The 15,384-nt window shown below is 42.0% G+C and overlaps 1 long non-coding RNA gene across 4 annotated transcripts in view; it reads right to left on the bottom strand.

Annotated features, from left to right (window-relative positions):
• Positions 1-15,384, bottom strand: part of LOC135184814 (uncharacterized) — a 68,320-nt gene that overhangs the window by 21,732 nt on the left and 31,204 nt on the right. The window contains exon 3 of one of the 4 annotated variants that reach the window (XR_010306197.1): positions 5,364-5,468. The exons of the other annotated variants lie outside the window; for them this stretch is intronic. This is a non-coding gene — a long non-coding RNA (uncharacterized LOC135184814). The remainder of the gene's footprint in view (positions 1-5,363; positions 5,469-15,384) is intronic. 4 annotated transcript variants of the gene reach the window in all.

Raw genomic sequence — 15,384 nt, 5'->3', positions numbered from 1 at the left:
ATGTGGACTCCACTACTGCTCTGGGCAGCCTGTTTCAGGGCTTGAAAATGCTTTCAGGCTTTTTTTTCCCCCAATACATCCTATGTACACCTCCCTGACACAACTTGAGGCTATTTTGTCACATCATTTGTTACTTGGGAGAAGAGACCAACCCCCACCTGGCTCCAAGATCCTTTCAAGTAGTTATAGTGAGAAGGTCTTCCTTAAGCCTCCTTTACTTCAGGCTAAACAACCCCAGTTCCATCAGCTGTTCCTCATAAGACTCCTGCTATATACTCTCTACCAGGGTTGTTGTAGTCTTTTGGTTGTGCTCCAGCACCTCAATGTCCTTCTTGCAGTGAGGGGCCCAAAACTGAACACAGTATTCACAGTGTGGCCACACCAGTGCTGAATACAGAGGTAGAATCTCTTCCCTAGTCCTGCTGGCCACACTTACTTCTGTTTTTTCTGATACAAGCCAGGACAATTAAGCCATTAAAAAAAAAGTAGGCAAGGGTTTCTCTTTGGCCAAGCTCCTAAGGCGCATAAGACCCAAGTGCCTGGCTCCTCCTCTACCCCACTAGCACTCATAACCATAAAGCTCAAGAAGCAATAATTAATGCAGTGACCTCATTCTAAAACCATCTGAAAAGTTTCTAGGAATAATTCCACTGACCTGCTCTTTCATACCAGACATCTTTTGTTCTCTTCCTCTTCAGGCTGCAAGCTATCCATGACTACTTATAGAGGAGGAGTAGTTTAGAACAGTAATATTTTTCCAGGGACTTCTAGGTGCCAGGACAGGGAATGAAGGTCTGTGATTTATCCAGAGGACTGCTGCTAGGAGAGACCAATTGTCTGCTTCATTAAGGAGTGGCCAGTCTTTTTTCTTTTCTATTTTGTTACTTCATGTTTTCATTATTTTATCGTCACTCAACTTTACACTGAGCACCACGCAGAATAAACACCTCCCATGGAGTTTCAGGGAACGAGTAGACTTCAGAACTTTACAGAACATGGACATAAATTGTAATTCTTTCAGGTCTACCAGTGAAAATGGTGAGATAACCCAGGTGGAATTTCTGAAGTAATTCTACACAAAACACTAAGTGTGAATTTGGTTCCACAGAGCTAGGAAGGATCAAATGCACAGACAGGACTAAGAATGATGGTGGGCAGACCTCATACACAGCAGCATAAGAACAAAACACAGGCAAAAGAAATCAGCCTCCCTCTCAAACAGGGCTGCTGCAGCACTGGAAAGAGGTCCCTCTGTGATATTACTTGGATGAAATGCTCAGCATTGCCTTATGGGGTGTGCATGCCTGCAAAGTTCAAGTATTTTATGTGGGACTTATCTGGCCTGGAGGGAAATTCCTGGTGCCCCTATATTTAACTTGTATCATAGCAGGCCAATAAAATCCCCCATGGCTTTCACTCTCTCAGTAACGACTTCCCAAAATTAGCCATTGGCCTTTTTTTTTTTAATAACAGTCTAGAGCTATTGGGAAGAATTTTACTAGATTAAATAATATTAACTCTGTGCTAAACTGGAATGCCTCTAGAGAGGAGCCTGGCTGGTGGATGGGAAGGGGGGTGAAGGACTGCTGGACACAGAAACACAGAATGCTGGGTGTTGGAAAGGACCTCAGGAGATCATCTAGTCTGACTCCCCTGCTAAAACCAGGTCTCCCAGAGCAGGTTTCACAGGATCACATCCAAATGGGTTTTGAATCTCTTCAGACAAGTATTCCACAACCACTTCCAGTGCTCCATTACCCTCACAGCAAAAAAAAATTTCCTCATGTTCAGATGGAGTCTCCAATGTTCCAGTTTGTGCCCACTGCCCCTTGTCCTGTCATTAGGCACCAGTGAAAAGTCTGGTTGCATCCTCTAGACATTTGCCCTTTAGTTATCCATAAGCATTTGTAACTCCCTGTCTCCTCTGAGGTCTCCCAGGCTTTCCTTGTCACTGAGATGCTCCCATTCCCTCACCATGTAAATGGTCTCTGCTGGACTCTGTTCAGCAGTTCCTTGTCTCCCTTGTGAATGACCTCCTATTCTGGACCAAGTAGCATGGCCAGGGAAAGGCAGCTGTGTTACTTTCTGCAAAGCATGGAAGCTGCTTGCACACAATTCTTATTTCCATTGCAGCAACAATGGACACCATAACCCAAGGGGGTACCAAGAGGCAGCTGTCCTTCTGGGCAGTCCCTCATGCAGGGCCAGGAGCAGAGACGTGCAGAAGCAAGGAGGTTCCCACTGATGCTCACAGAACAGCATCAGCCCTAGAAGCACAAACAAAGCATTCCTGCCATGGCTTATAGACCAGGACAGGGTGGTAAGCTGCAGATCTTCCTTGTTACCCCTTCTGCTGCTTTCCTCAGAGGCAAGTGATGCACTCAGCAATTCTTTTGGCAGTAGTGGAGCAGGTGTAGGTGATGGTACAGGGGAGGATATTTTACATTTCCAACTTGTGCTATACTTCACCCAAATTACACTGCTGTCACTGAATTATAGAACCGTTGAGGTGGGCAGAAATTCCTGGAGACGATCTAATCCAACTCCCTGTTCAAAGTAAGGGCAGTGATGCCCAAGTTTTAAGAGCCCTATTCAGATGAACTTTAAATGCCTCCAGAGTGCATTGCATCTGATAGTGTCACTTACTGAACTGCTTCCTAACTCAATCCTCCTCCACTGAAGGCAAGTCTCTGGACTTTCCCTCTGAACTCAGGGGCCTGGCAGTGCTGAAGTCCAGTCTTACAGTAAATACCAAGGAGAAGGCGGCATTGAGAACTTCAGCATTTTCTTTGCCCTTTGCCACCAGGTATCCTGCTCTTTTCAGCACCAAGCCCACATTCTCCCTAACCTTGCTTTTCCTAATAATGGACCTGAAAAAAAAATTTCTCATTGTCTTTCATGTCTCTCACTAGACTCAACTCCAGATGGGCTTTGATTTTCCATCCATCACCCCTGCACTCTCAAAAAGTGGCTCTATGGGTCACCTGCACCTACTTCTACCCCTTGTGTACTTCCTTTATACATTTTAATTTTGACAGAATCTCCTTGTTTGTCCATACAGGCCTCCTGCTGCCTTTGCATGATTTCCTGCTCTCTGGGATGGACCATTCTGGAGCTGGGAGGAATTGATCCTTGAAGATCCACCAACTCTCCTGGACTTCTCTCCAGGAACATTTTCTGCAGGATTCTTCCAAGTAAATCCCTAAAGCTTGGTTTTCTGAAATTTAATGTTGTAGCCCTGCTTTTAGCCTTGTTCCCTTCCCTCAGGATCCTCAACACCACCAAAACAAATGCTGAAGAGCTGACAGGCACCTTGTTTCTAGACTGGGCTCTGGTACAAGACACATGTGAAAAGTCAATTTTTCATGTGCTTGAATGAGGAAAAAAGATTGAGCCTAAAAATAATTATAAAAATGCTACATCTTCCCTTGGAAGTGTTGGCTGAAAATTTGGTTTAGTCTCTTTTTTTGTTCCCAAATGGCTTCTATGAGAATATTTCTTAGTGTTTTTACATAACATTTTATATTGTGTTAACTCACTGATCAGATTTCTTTGAAGGGAATCCTTGCAGGGCTTCTGCAACGCTAGGACAAGAAGAAAAAAAGGAAAGCATATTCTTTTCTTCCTTTACTGTCAGAAAACGTCAACCCAAATCAACAGGGAAATGGTGTAATTTCAGATTCCTGGAGTGATGTTAGAAACTCTGGTGAGGAGGAGAAAAAAAGTCCCAGCATTTTAAAAGGCACAACTGATACTTCACTGTCATTTTGTCATGTTTCACATTGTTTTCCTTGTCCATTAAAATGGTGTCAACGTGTAATTTTTCTAACGATGCAGATCTAAAGCATCCAGCTCAATGAGAGCCACAGCCTTTGTCTGCAAAGAAGAAAAGGCTCATGTTCCAGAGAGGGAACATATCAGGACGGATCCAGATTGCCGACACTGCCCTGCTTTTTGCCAGACATAGCTGAACCAGGGAATCTTTTAATCTCTTCTGCTGAGTGTGAAGAACAAGGTGCAGGAAATTGTGCTCATTGTTCAGGGCTTTTAGACTGCATACATCTAACCGCAAGTTAGTCAAACGAGACTTCACACGGAAGTCGTGCAAAAGGTCTGACATTAGATGAAGAATGCTTTTCATAAATGCTGCCACAAAGCTCTGGGAAAATATGCAAAGCAGTGAGAGTGGCTAAAGAATTTCCAGAAGTCTCTAGAAAATTTGGCCATTTCTGAAATCTGTAAACAAAACCCATTGGTTGAAGGAGCTTTTAACTTGCGAGTTAAGCATAACCAGACTGATTTTTCCTTTCTGTCTTGTAGACTTTGGGGGGAAAAAAAGCTACAGAAACATCAGAGAATATTATTGCTTTTTCCATGGGAATGGGAATATTGGACACCACTTTAAATCACCAGTTCATGTGTGGTACTCATGTTGGTAACTTGAAAAGCCATTACTGCCTGCTCTAATTCCCTGCCTGTGCAGTGACCATTTTTAATTCCTGCTTTCCCAGACTCTTGTGCAAACCCTATTCATCCTGGGGCCAGAATAAATAAATATTCATAAATACTTAGCACTCAACTTCTTTACTAAAATTAATGGTCTTCAAAAAAGCTCAACAGCTTCTCTAGGGGAGAATTAGTTGGTGACAAACTTTCTTCTCTCCATTACCCCAGTTTGACATCTTAACCCCTGAGCTCAATACCACTCCCTCACAAACGGTCCTGAGTAGCTTACTGGTTGGAGCCATTAGCAAATGTTTGAGTTCCATAATAAAAATAAAAAACAACTGAAATCAAGCTGCAAATTTCTTACATCTGAAAGTAACTCCAAAGTTAAGAGAAAGAACTGATTATTTAGAGTGTAGCTGCATACTGCAGCAGATAAATGGAATCTCTGCTGCATTAAACACAGAGAGTGAAACACAAAGAACTCAATTTACAAATCCAGGGAGATTTTCTTGCATAAAGGTAAAGCTGCTAAAGTTTTAGCAGGATTAAAACCAGTGAAAACATGCAATTACAACCAAGTATTGCGTGAAATAACGTTTTAAATTATTTCAACTTCTTAAAATATTGTTAACAAGATACTGTTAAAGCACAGGCATATTCCTGCAGCTTTCATATGCATCCCAGTAGAGTAGAACCTCAAAAGCCATTGCATTTAATTGCACCTTGACCAGGTCACCAAGAAAGCTAACAGCACCCTGGCTTGTATCAGAAATAGCGTGGAAAGCAGAACTAAGTGATCATTCACCTTATTCTTGGCACTAGTGAGGCCACACCTCAAATACCAGGTTCAGTTTTGGGCCCATCACTGCAAGGACATTCAGGTGCTGGAGCATGTGCAAAGATGGGCAACAAACCTGGTGGATGATCTGAAGCAGAAGTCTTATGAGGCACAGCTGAGGGAACTGGAGTTGTTTAGCTTGGAGAAAAGGAAGCTCAACCTTCTTGTTCTCTGCAATTACCTGAAAGAAAGTTGTAGTGAGGTGGGGGCTGGTTTCTTCTCCTGGGTAACAAGCAACAGGATGACAGGAACCCATCTCAGGGTGTGCTGGGGAAGTCTGGGTTAATCCCTGAAAAAAAAAAATCCCTGAAAGAGTTGTCATGCCCTGGGACAGGCTGCCCAGGGAAGGGGTGGAATCACCACTCACGAAAATGGTCCAAAATCCTGTAGATGTGTGCTTCAGGATATCATTTATCAGTGACTTGGCAGTGGGTTAATAGTTGGACTTAGTGATGTTGGAGGTCTTTTCCAACCTTAGAGATTCTATGATTCTCTAAGCAGTCTGAGGCAAAAATGATGTCACGTTCAAAGCATTCATTACATGTAGAAATATGCACTGAAGATGCCAGTGTTGACTAGACTCTCAGGGAAGTGCACCATTTATTTTCAAAACTAAGATGCATAATAAATACCCAGCTTCAAATCTCCTTGGACAGTGTCTCTCAGTAGATTTCTAAAAACGTACACTTATGGAGTAAACAGAATATTTAATATGCTGCTAGCAGTCTATCAGATCTGCTATGCTTATGGCAGCTGTGGTCATCAAATATTCATGCTGACGGTTCTTACACAATGCTGACAGCTTTCGAACTTGTGAAATAAATAATGGCTCAGTGGGAATTGATGAGATAAGTAGACTGCTTTATCTCAGAAGGGTGACCAAGCTTTTCTGTGGCAGCAGGAAGACTAAGAGTTGCATTCTCAGCAAGAGGGAAAACGTGAAGGTGTAGTTCTTCAGATCACAAACCAGACAGCTCTCTTCATTGGGTCATACATTTTTGTATTCTTTTCACTTCAACAGTCCCTTGCAGCTTGCGGGATTTATTTGCTGGTGTCAGGGTCAAGTAGTGCAAAACTGACTCATAAGTTTTGGCTACCAGACAAGCTCGACTGAGATACTGGATCATTTCAGGCAGCGTGGGAGGAGGTTGATAACATATACATAAACCAGTCCCGTATTTCTTACTGTGGCATTTGCCCTTGCTCCTCTGAGGGCAAAGAAAGGATATGATCTCTTTAGGGAGCAAGTGGGATGGTTCCTGAGAAGTTTTAGTTGTGTTTTGTTTGGGTTGTTTTTAGCTTGTTTGTTTGTTAATAGAGGACAGTCCTCAGTGCCCATACATCTTTAGTACCAAACAATATACCAGTCTGATAATTTGGCATGACTGCATTGGAAAAAGAATCATAGAATCATAGAATCAACCAGGTTGGAAGAGACCTCCAAGATCACCCAGCCCTAACCAATCAACTAGACCATGGCACTAATTGCCTCATCCAGTCTTTTCCTGAAGACTCCCAGGAACGGTGCCTCCACCACCTCCCTGGGCAGCCCATTCCAATGGGAAATCACTCTCTCTGTGAAGAACTTCTTCCTAACATCCAGCCTATACCTACCCTGGCACAACTTGAGACTGTGTCCCCTTGTTCTATTGCTGGCTGCCTGGGAGAAGAAGCTGCAGATCAAGATGTTATGCTGTACTATAAACCCAGTTCAGGTCACAGGACATTTTCCTTTACTCTCTTGGGAAGTCTGCATTTTATATAAAAGCAATTACTGTGCAGTAGTTACACATCCCTCATATTATCTCATCTTAGCATCAACCTTCCAGTTCCTGAAACATCTCTATACAAGTCAAGGTAAATAAAAAATGGAGAAATACTGTGTGCCCAGCACATTATCAGATCAACACCAGTGACTTAGCTGCCAGTTGTGGTTCTCTAGAATTAAACCACTCAAATTACCTTTAATATTATCAGTATGAACTTGTTTATCTGAGAGAGAACACCTGAAGCAATTTTGGATCTCATTGATTTGTTAGTTAAGTAATAAATTAAAGAACCTGCATTAAAGTAGTTCAGAGAGTCCATGTACAGCGTGGTATAAGTTTAAGCAAAACTGTACAACCCAAAAGTCCAAATTTTGAACACAAGATAAAATGCTTCAGAACATAAGCTGATTCCAACACTCTTTTCAATAAAAACAAGAAGCAAACTCACACAAAAATCAAGTGGAATTATATCCACACTGCTATGAATGACTTGCCTCAAACACAGATAGTGAGGCAAGGGATCCCTGCTATGTCCAGCTTTTTATCACAGACCTTGAACGATAAGGCCAAAAGCCCTAAACCTTGCTGCTAGTCTGGTTTATCAGAAACCATAAGCAACTCAGATCCTAACCCAGCAAATCCAATTTGAGCGACACTGTGGAACAGGCCAAACAATAAAAGGACAAAAAAAATCTCTGCCTTTTGCTACGTGATACTTTCTTTGAAGCATAAACTACATTTTAGTGAGGATGTGCAGTGTTAAAAGTTTCTATTAAAATTCCTTTACTGGGAGTTGTACTGCCGTGGTATGAGTAGCATCACACAAGAAATTCTGTGATGGATCGCTAAGGGCTGCCTTGTTACTACAAGATTTTTTTCTTTCTAGTGCTCTGGCAGTCAACTGTTCCCTCACATCTTGAAGAAGAATCTGCATTCTTGCTAAAATGCAGCTGTCTTCATCTCCCCTCTCTGAAATCTACGTGCTGCATCATTCTAGGTAAGGGGTGTCTAAAACTCAATGCTATGTGCCAGGTGAAGGCACATTCATTGCTTGTGCTAAAATCACTTTAAAGTTTAAAATGGTTCACTCTGAATGCTTACAAACTTGCAGTAGCAAGATTGATTCTCTTCTCACTTAGCTCATCATCAGATTAACAGGGCCATCCAAGTGGTGCTAGCAAAAGGAAGGTTGGTAGCAGGGTGGATTTAAAAGGCCAGTGTACCTCCTGTCGCTCACAATGGAACAAATTGGGAGAACCTCATTTGAGTCAGCAGATCAGAACAAGAGAGAAAAAGCAGAGAAGATGTCCCTAGCATCCTGGGGGTGAAGAACAAGAAATGGGCATTTGCTTGGCTTCTAAGGCAATGGCCACCACCTTCTCTTCTGCACACAGATTGTGCCTCTCTTATGGAGTCCTTCATGAAGAGTCTTGCAGGGCTGTTAGAACAAATGTGAACAGCAATCTAAAACTTATGGCAGCCTTTGGTGCACATCGCTAAAGAGCCTGGCAATCAGTGTTAAGGTGGGTACTGATAATTTGCTGGCTCAGACCCTTGGAACAAGCAGCTGGAAATCTTTGAGACTTGCTGGAAGCCAAACTAAAACAACTTGACTACACAGTGATGTGCTGTAATGCTTCCTAATAAACAATCCCATTTGGCTAAGGGGAAAATGAATACAAATAAACTAGCTGAAGCACAATAATATAAATGATGCTGAGGAGAATCTAGAAATGTTTTATTGGGAGAGACAAGAGAGGCAGAACATGTGGGAGAAGGGACTGTGTTGCATGCAGTGGCTTTCCTCTCATAATGGTGAATTACATCTACCCCGTCCTTTCCTTCTTCCCTGTCTAATGCATTGGGACAATGATTCTGCAATGCAAGGAAATAAACCTTTACTTAACAGTCTATCAAAGAATTAGCTTACCCGTAGCACTCTTAGTATGATTTCCTAGCATGATAGTTCCTTCTTTGTCTGTCTTCTACCTCTGTATTCCTGTCTTCACCATTCTTCATTTCCCACTTTTATGACTCAACTCATTTTTAAATATGGCATGAAATAAATACTAGTTCAGTATGTCTGGGTGGCAATTACACCACCATAACCTGTTGTGGCCACCAAGTTCTTTCTCTTTGTGAACACATCACAGCCACGTCTCAGATGCATTGTTGACTTTTCATTGTTCTTCCCTCTCTCCCACCCTGGTTTGCTGGTTTGTTTTTGGGGTTTTTTTTTTCTCCTTTCTGCTTTTTTGTACATCCTGGTTAAATAAAAGTTCTAGAAAATGTCTTTAGAAGTAGTTATGGGAATTTCAAGTCCATACATACCAATTTCCAGACAAAGAATAAACAATAGAGAACAATCATATGCTTCCAAAATAATTTTGATCAAGAAAATAGAAGGAATATAAGTTTCCACTTATGTCAACTCAGTTTAGTGGAAATAGATCAAAAGTGATATTACATTATTGCAAGGTAAAATGTGCATAGCTGCTGAAGTTACAAGCATTATTTAATTTCTGTGGATTGATTCTGCAAAGTGTTGAGCACAAGGCCTCTGAAATCCCAAAGCAAGTTATGCAGATGCTGAAGCATGAACCTCCAATTTGTTCAGTGAAGGTCAGTGTCTGAAATAGTCAGAGGGGCTGAGGGCGCAACTTGGCTCCTTCAGGTCCTCCCTGGAGTAGGGCAGAGGGAAAGACATTGCCACATAATCTCCCACTAGTTTCTCACCTGCTCCACAAACAGGGAACAATCCCTATTCCTGTTAATGGCAGGGAAGGTGGCTGCTTCTCCCACCTTTCCCACCAAACCATCTCCCTCAAACAAATGTCAGCCTGCCATCCCAGGGAAATGAGCAAGATGTCTGCCTGTAGCAATATCATCTTGAATTGCAAATTAATCCACTATCAGAAGTTGAGCTTAGGTGTTACAGCCTTCTCTGGGGAGCTCAAATTTACCTGAAAGAACTCAAAGAGTTTTAAACAAAATTATAGCTACAATTTAGCCAAGGAAATGTGTAGAGTTACATTTCTTATCGCTGGAGTGCTGTAAAATTGAAGCAAATTTTCAATCTGATTAATTCATTCAGAATGATTCCTGTTGAGTGATTATCTTCAATAAAGATCTGTCAATACAATTTCAAGCTATTGTCATTTTATATCAAATATAAATTAGACAAGTATAATGAATTCAGGTACAACCAAATTCAATGTCAGATTAAAATCTTCTACGATATTCTAATGAAATAATCACTCTAAGAAGATAAAACCAAAAGAATTTATTACAATAACAGTAAAACTTCTTTCTGGATTAAGATAGCATGGATGATGTTGAAGAACCATCTGGGATGTACATCCCAGGTAAATTCAACCCAACAAATCTTTCAGAATTGCTTGCTGGGAAGAAAGAGCCATTATTGTGGTTGGTGTAAAATAACACAACTTTAAAATAGATGAAAGAGTTTCTGTTTAAAACAGGTGAACATTTGTTATCGAATCACAGAACTGGTGTGGTTAGAAAAGATCTTTAAGATCACTGAGTTCAAACTAACACCATCATGTCCATTAAGCCATGTTCTGAAGTGTCATGTCTACATGTTTTTAAGCACAGAAACATTGATTTAATCAGTAGTTGGCCAATGTACTTAGCTAAGCTTGTGTGGTCAGAAACACTGATGTGGCTGCTGTCTAAGGAGTTGTTTTAACAAAGTTATTTGTGAGACATGGAGAAAATAATTTAAATATGTTTGGTCCAGACATCACCAACATGATTCCTCTAAGCAAGAAAGATTTTTCAGTTCAGCAGCTTTTATGACTAGACCTGGTATTAGAACAGGATTCTGATAGTTCAGAGATTCAGTCACAGCTCTCATGCTTCTGTCCTACTCAGTAGTTTATAGGAAATTGACATAAAGCAGCAGCAAAAATCGATCAGTAACTTCAGCCTTGCTGAGCAAATGTAAGCTTGCCTTACAGCAGAACAAAACAGATTCACATAGAAGCTGCAAAGATTCGTTGCTTTTGGAGATCAACCTTGTGGTTGGCTATGGGAGCTTGACATGAAGACAGGTTTTTGTATTTAGTCTTGGCTGACCCACTCGAGTTCAGACAGCGAATAAAAGAAGTGACAAGAGGTGGACAAAAAGCCAAGTGTGAGCTGGCAATGTGCACTTGCACCTGGAGATGACCATATCCTGGACTGCTTCAAAAGCAGTGTGGCCAGTAGGTTGAGGGAGGGGATTCTGCCCCTTTGCTCTAGTCTGATGAGACCCTATCTGCAGTACTGTGTCCAGCTCTGGAGTCCTCAGTACAGGAAAAATACAGACCTGTTGAAGTGAGTCCAGAGGAGACCACAAATATGACCAGAGGTCTGGAACACCTCTTCTGTGGAGAAAGGCTGATAGAGTTGTGGTTATTCAGCCTGGAGAAGAGAATGCTATGAGAAGACCACATTGTGACCTTTCAACTTAAAGGGGGGCTTTAAAATGATGAGAACAATCTTTCTAGCAGGGTCAGTTGTGACAGGACAAGTGTTGATGGTTTTAAGCTACAAGAGGGGATATTTAGACTACATCTAAGGGAAAAAATGTTTTACACTGAGTGTAGTGAAACACTGCTCCAGGATGGCTAGAGCACTAGTAGATAATCTATCCCTGGAAACATTCCAGGAAAGATTGTTTGGGACTCTGAGCAATGTGATATAGTTGAAGATGTCCCTGCTGACTGCAAAGGGGGTGGACTACATGACCTTTAAAGGTCCCTTCTAACTGAAACCATTCTATGACTCTTAAGAGTTTTGGTCCTGTGCCCCATTTTTCCCAATAATGCATGCCACTCCCTACACCATCCTCTAAAGCCAGCAGCTGGGTTCTTATTTTAATATTTCTAGTCCTGAAAGCAGTGAACGTTTTGAAGGAGATAGACCCTGTCCTTTTAAGTCCATGCATTGATATTCTCTTGTCTTTTATTTCTTTTTCTAATTCTGAATGCTTCTCTGAGCCTGCAAATAATTTATAGTAGCCAAACTGCCCCTGCCCAGCAACAGCTCAATGGCTTTTGGTTCGTAACAGAAAATAAAGCCAAAAGCCATTCCTTTTCTACATATATAGAGTTAATAAGCAGAGAAACCCCCAAGATAAGTGGAGGAAAATAGACATGTTTAAAGGCTCTTTCTTTACAACTGCAGCAGCATGGATCACCCTAAGCACAAGAGCCAGTGGCTTCAAGCAGTGCCACACTGGAGATCAGAAACGAGCATTCAATTCTCATAATACAGAATTTACCAAGAGAGTCCTGTCCTGACTCTAAGTAACAGGCAGTGGTGATAATGGAGTTTTGGAAGACAAATTGCTGTTGAAATGGCTTTTTTACTCTTCAAGTTACTAATACCTGTCCTGCTTTAAAAGCCTCCATGACGTGGTCTTCTCTAATGACAGTATAGCTTACAAGCATAAACTAAGAAAATGCCTGTGGCAGGAGGAGTGCCTGTCTAGTAAGTGAAGGCCTTCTATCCAAATGAATCTGTGTGATACCAGGAAGTTTCTTCCCCCAGAGGATTGTCAAGTCCTGCACCAGTCTGCCCAGGGAAATGTCAGCGTCACCATTCCTGGAGGAATTTAAAAGACATGTAGGTGTGCTGAAGGACTCTGTTTAGTAGTGGGCTTGGCAGTGCAGGGTTAACAGTTGGACTTGGTGATCTTAGAGGTCTTTTCTAACCAAAACTGTGATTTATTCCAACCTAATCTGTGATTTATGATTAACAAAGCATTTTTAGTAGTTGAGTAGCCAAATCCTAAATGGGAGATTGGCACTGCAGGATGCTGAGAGCTCTCAATCTCCAAGTATATCCTTGGGGACATCCAAGGACTTGGTGGATTTGATCTCTATTCATATTTCTTTTGGGGATCACTGAGGTGGCTGCCAACAAAACCCTTTAGAAACAGGCAAGCATTCTGTGTGAATCTGCATGGACACGTGCTGTTACGTTAGCTCCCTTAATGCTTTGTACCTGACATTAAGATTTAATTATGCTGCAACTTGCAATTCTCTCTCTTCCTAGCTGCTTTAAATCCCTGCTTTGTCTTACAGTTCTCCTTGGCTTCAGTTGCTCTATTATTAGTGATAGACTTACTCGTGCAGTAAATCAGCTCAGACAGGACTGCAGCATTATTCTTACGCTTACCTTTTGCCTGGCCAGGGACCAGCAGAAAACACACACACCCAAGTACCCAGTAAAGCTGGTTACCAAAAATTCCAAGTAAGGCATCACCTGCAGTACAGTATTTACTCATGCTCGTGGAGTGGTAAAATGTGTCTCAACAGAGACAAAAGCAATTACAGTTTGAAATATGGTAACATTATCCATTGCAAGACACTGGAACAAATACTGATTAAACTCTCTTTTCTTGCCCACTTTACTACCTGCATTTGATATTTTAGATCCCATTAGCTAGAATTGCTATTTTGCTGCTTCTTTAACTTGCATTACTCATTACACATTTCCTGTACCCAGACAGGGCAACCTTAGAAGACTTTTTTTCCTCTGAAAGACTTACAGGTATAAATACATAAATGTATGTATGCTTTTGCAGAGTGCAATGTAAGACAGTACTTCTATAGCCATAGGAGAGTGAAACAACTCTGAGCTGAGCACAAAGGAGGTCACACACTGTGTTACCTTTAATCTGTTTTTATGAAACAGAAATTTGCAGTTGCATTGGCATTCAGTAGTTCAAAGGTAGGGGGATAAAAATACTGTTGAATTTTTCATTTCCTTGATGTAAATTTTGGAGCTAGATGAACAACAGAAGGGGAAAAAAAGTTAAATAAATTATGCAACTAGTTCAGTAATATTTGCAGAAAAATGTGTGATCTGGTCAGGATGTTCTTATTTTTGGGGAAAGCAGAAGTGATCTAGTGGAAGAAATTACTTCAAAGTAGTAAACAGAACTAGAACAGCATGAGGTAAACTGGACATGATTAATAACGTTTCTTTTCTCATACATTTTGCTGAAATTAGTACAGTGACCTGGGAGCAGTATGAACATTCATAAAAGTACATAGAGGCATAGAGGCTGTACTCACAAACAAACAGCTGTTATTCCTGATTCCTGGCTACAGGGATGGAATCTGAGCTAAGCTTGACCACACCCATACTGTGGTCCCTCATGACCATTTCTTCATCAGCAGATCCTATTTCAGCAGATTCCATCTTCTCTCCCTCTCCTTCCCATCCCTCAGACACTGCAGAGGGAAGGAGTGGTGTTGCTCCCTCTTTACACAGAGGCATACACTGTTTAGCCACTGTCTTGGACACCTGAGCTGTTACTGGGGATGTGAGTGAGCATTACGAAGAAGCAACAGCCACCAGCCTAGAGGTGACCATGTGACTACTGTGATCTTTCTGCCTTCCTCCTCTGATGCCTGGGTGCTGGGACATTAAGTGGAATACTGACTACAAGCCCACGGATGAGGGCACAAAGTGCACTGTCAGCAGGTTTGCTGATGACACCAATTGGGTGAAGTGGCTGACACCAGAAGGCTGTGCTGCCATTCAGTGAGTCCTGGACAGGCTGGAGGGTTGGACAGGGTGAAATTTAATGAAATTCAACAAGGGCAAGTGTAGAGTCTTGCACCTGGAAAAAAACAAACCCAGGTATCAGAATAGGTTGGGGACTGACCTGTTGGAAAGCAGCAAAGGGGAAAAGGATTTGGGGGTTCTAGTTGATGGGAGGTTGACCATGAGCCAGCAATGTGCTCTTGTGGCCAGAAGGAGTAATGCCATTCTGGGGTGTATTAGAAGGGCTGTGGCTAATAGGTTGAGAGACATTGTTCTGCCCCTCTACTCTGCCCTGGTGAGCCCACATCTGAAGTACTGTGTTCAGTTCTGGGCCCCTCCAATTCAGGAGGGACATGGAACTGCTTGAGAAAGTTCAGCACAGAGCCACAAAGATGATTAAGGGAATGGAACATCCCGCTTGCAGGGAGAGACTGAGGGAGCTGGAGCTCTTTAGCTTGGAGAAGAAGAAACTGAGAGGTGACCTCGATGTTTATAAATATGTAAAGGGTGAGTGCCAGGAGGATGGAGCCAGGCTCTGTTCTATGACGGCCGATGACAAGACAAGGGGCAGTGGGCGGAAGCTGAAGCATAGGAAGTTTCATTTAAGCATGTGGATGATTTTTTTCACTGTGAGGATGACAGAACACTGGAACAGGCTTCCTATGGAGGTTGTGGAGTCTATTTAAAAAACACCTGGATGTGTTCCCGTGTGATCTGGTATAGGAGATCCTGCTGTGGCAGGGGGGTTGGACTGGATGATCTTTC

This window comes from Pogoniulus pusillus, chromosome 21, assembly GCF_015220805.1.
Source record: "Pogoniulus pusillus isolate bPogPus1 chromosome 21, bPogPus1.pri, whole genome shotgun sequence".
Taxonomy (NCBI): domain Eukaryota; kingdom Metazoa; phylum Chordata; class Aves; order Piciformes; family Lybiidae; genus Pogoniulus; species Pogoniulus pusillus.
This window is presented reverse-complemented; position numbering and strand designations above follow the sequence as displayed.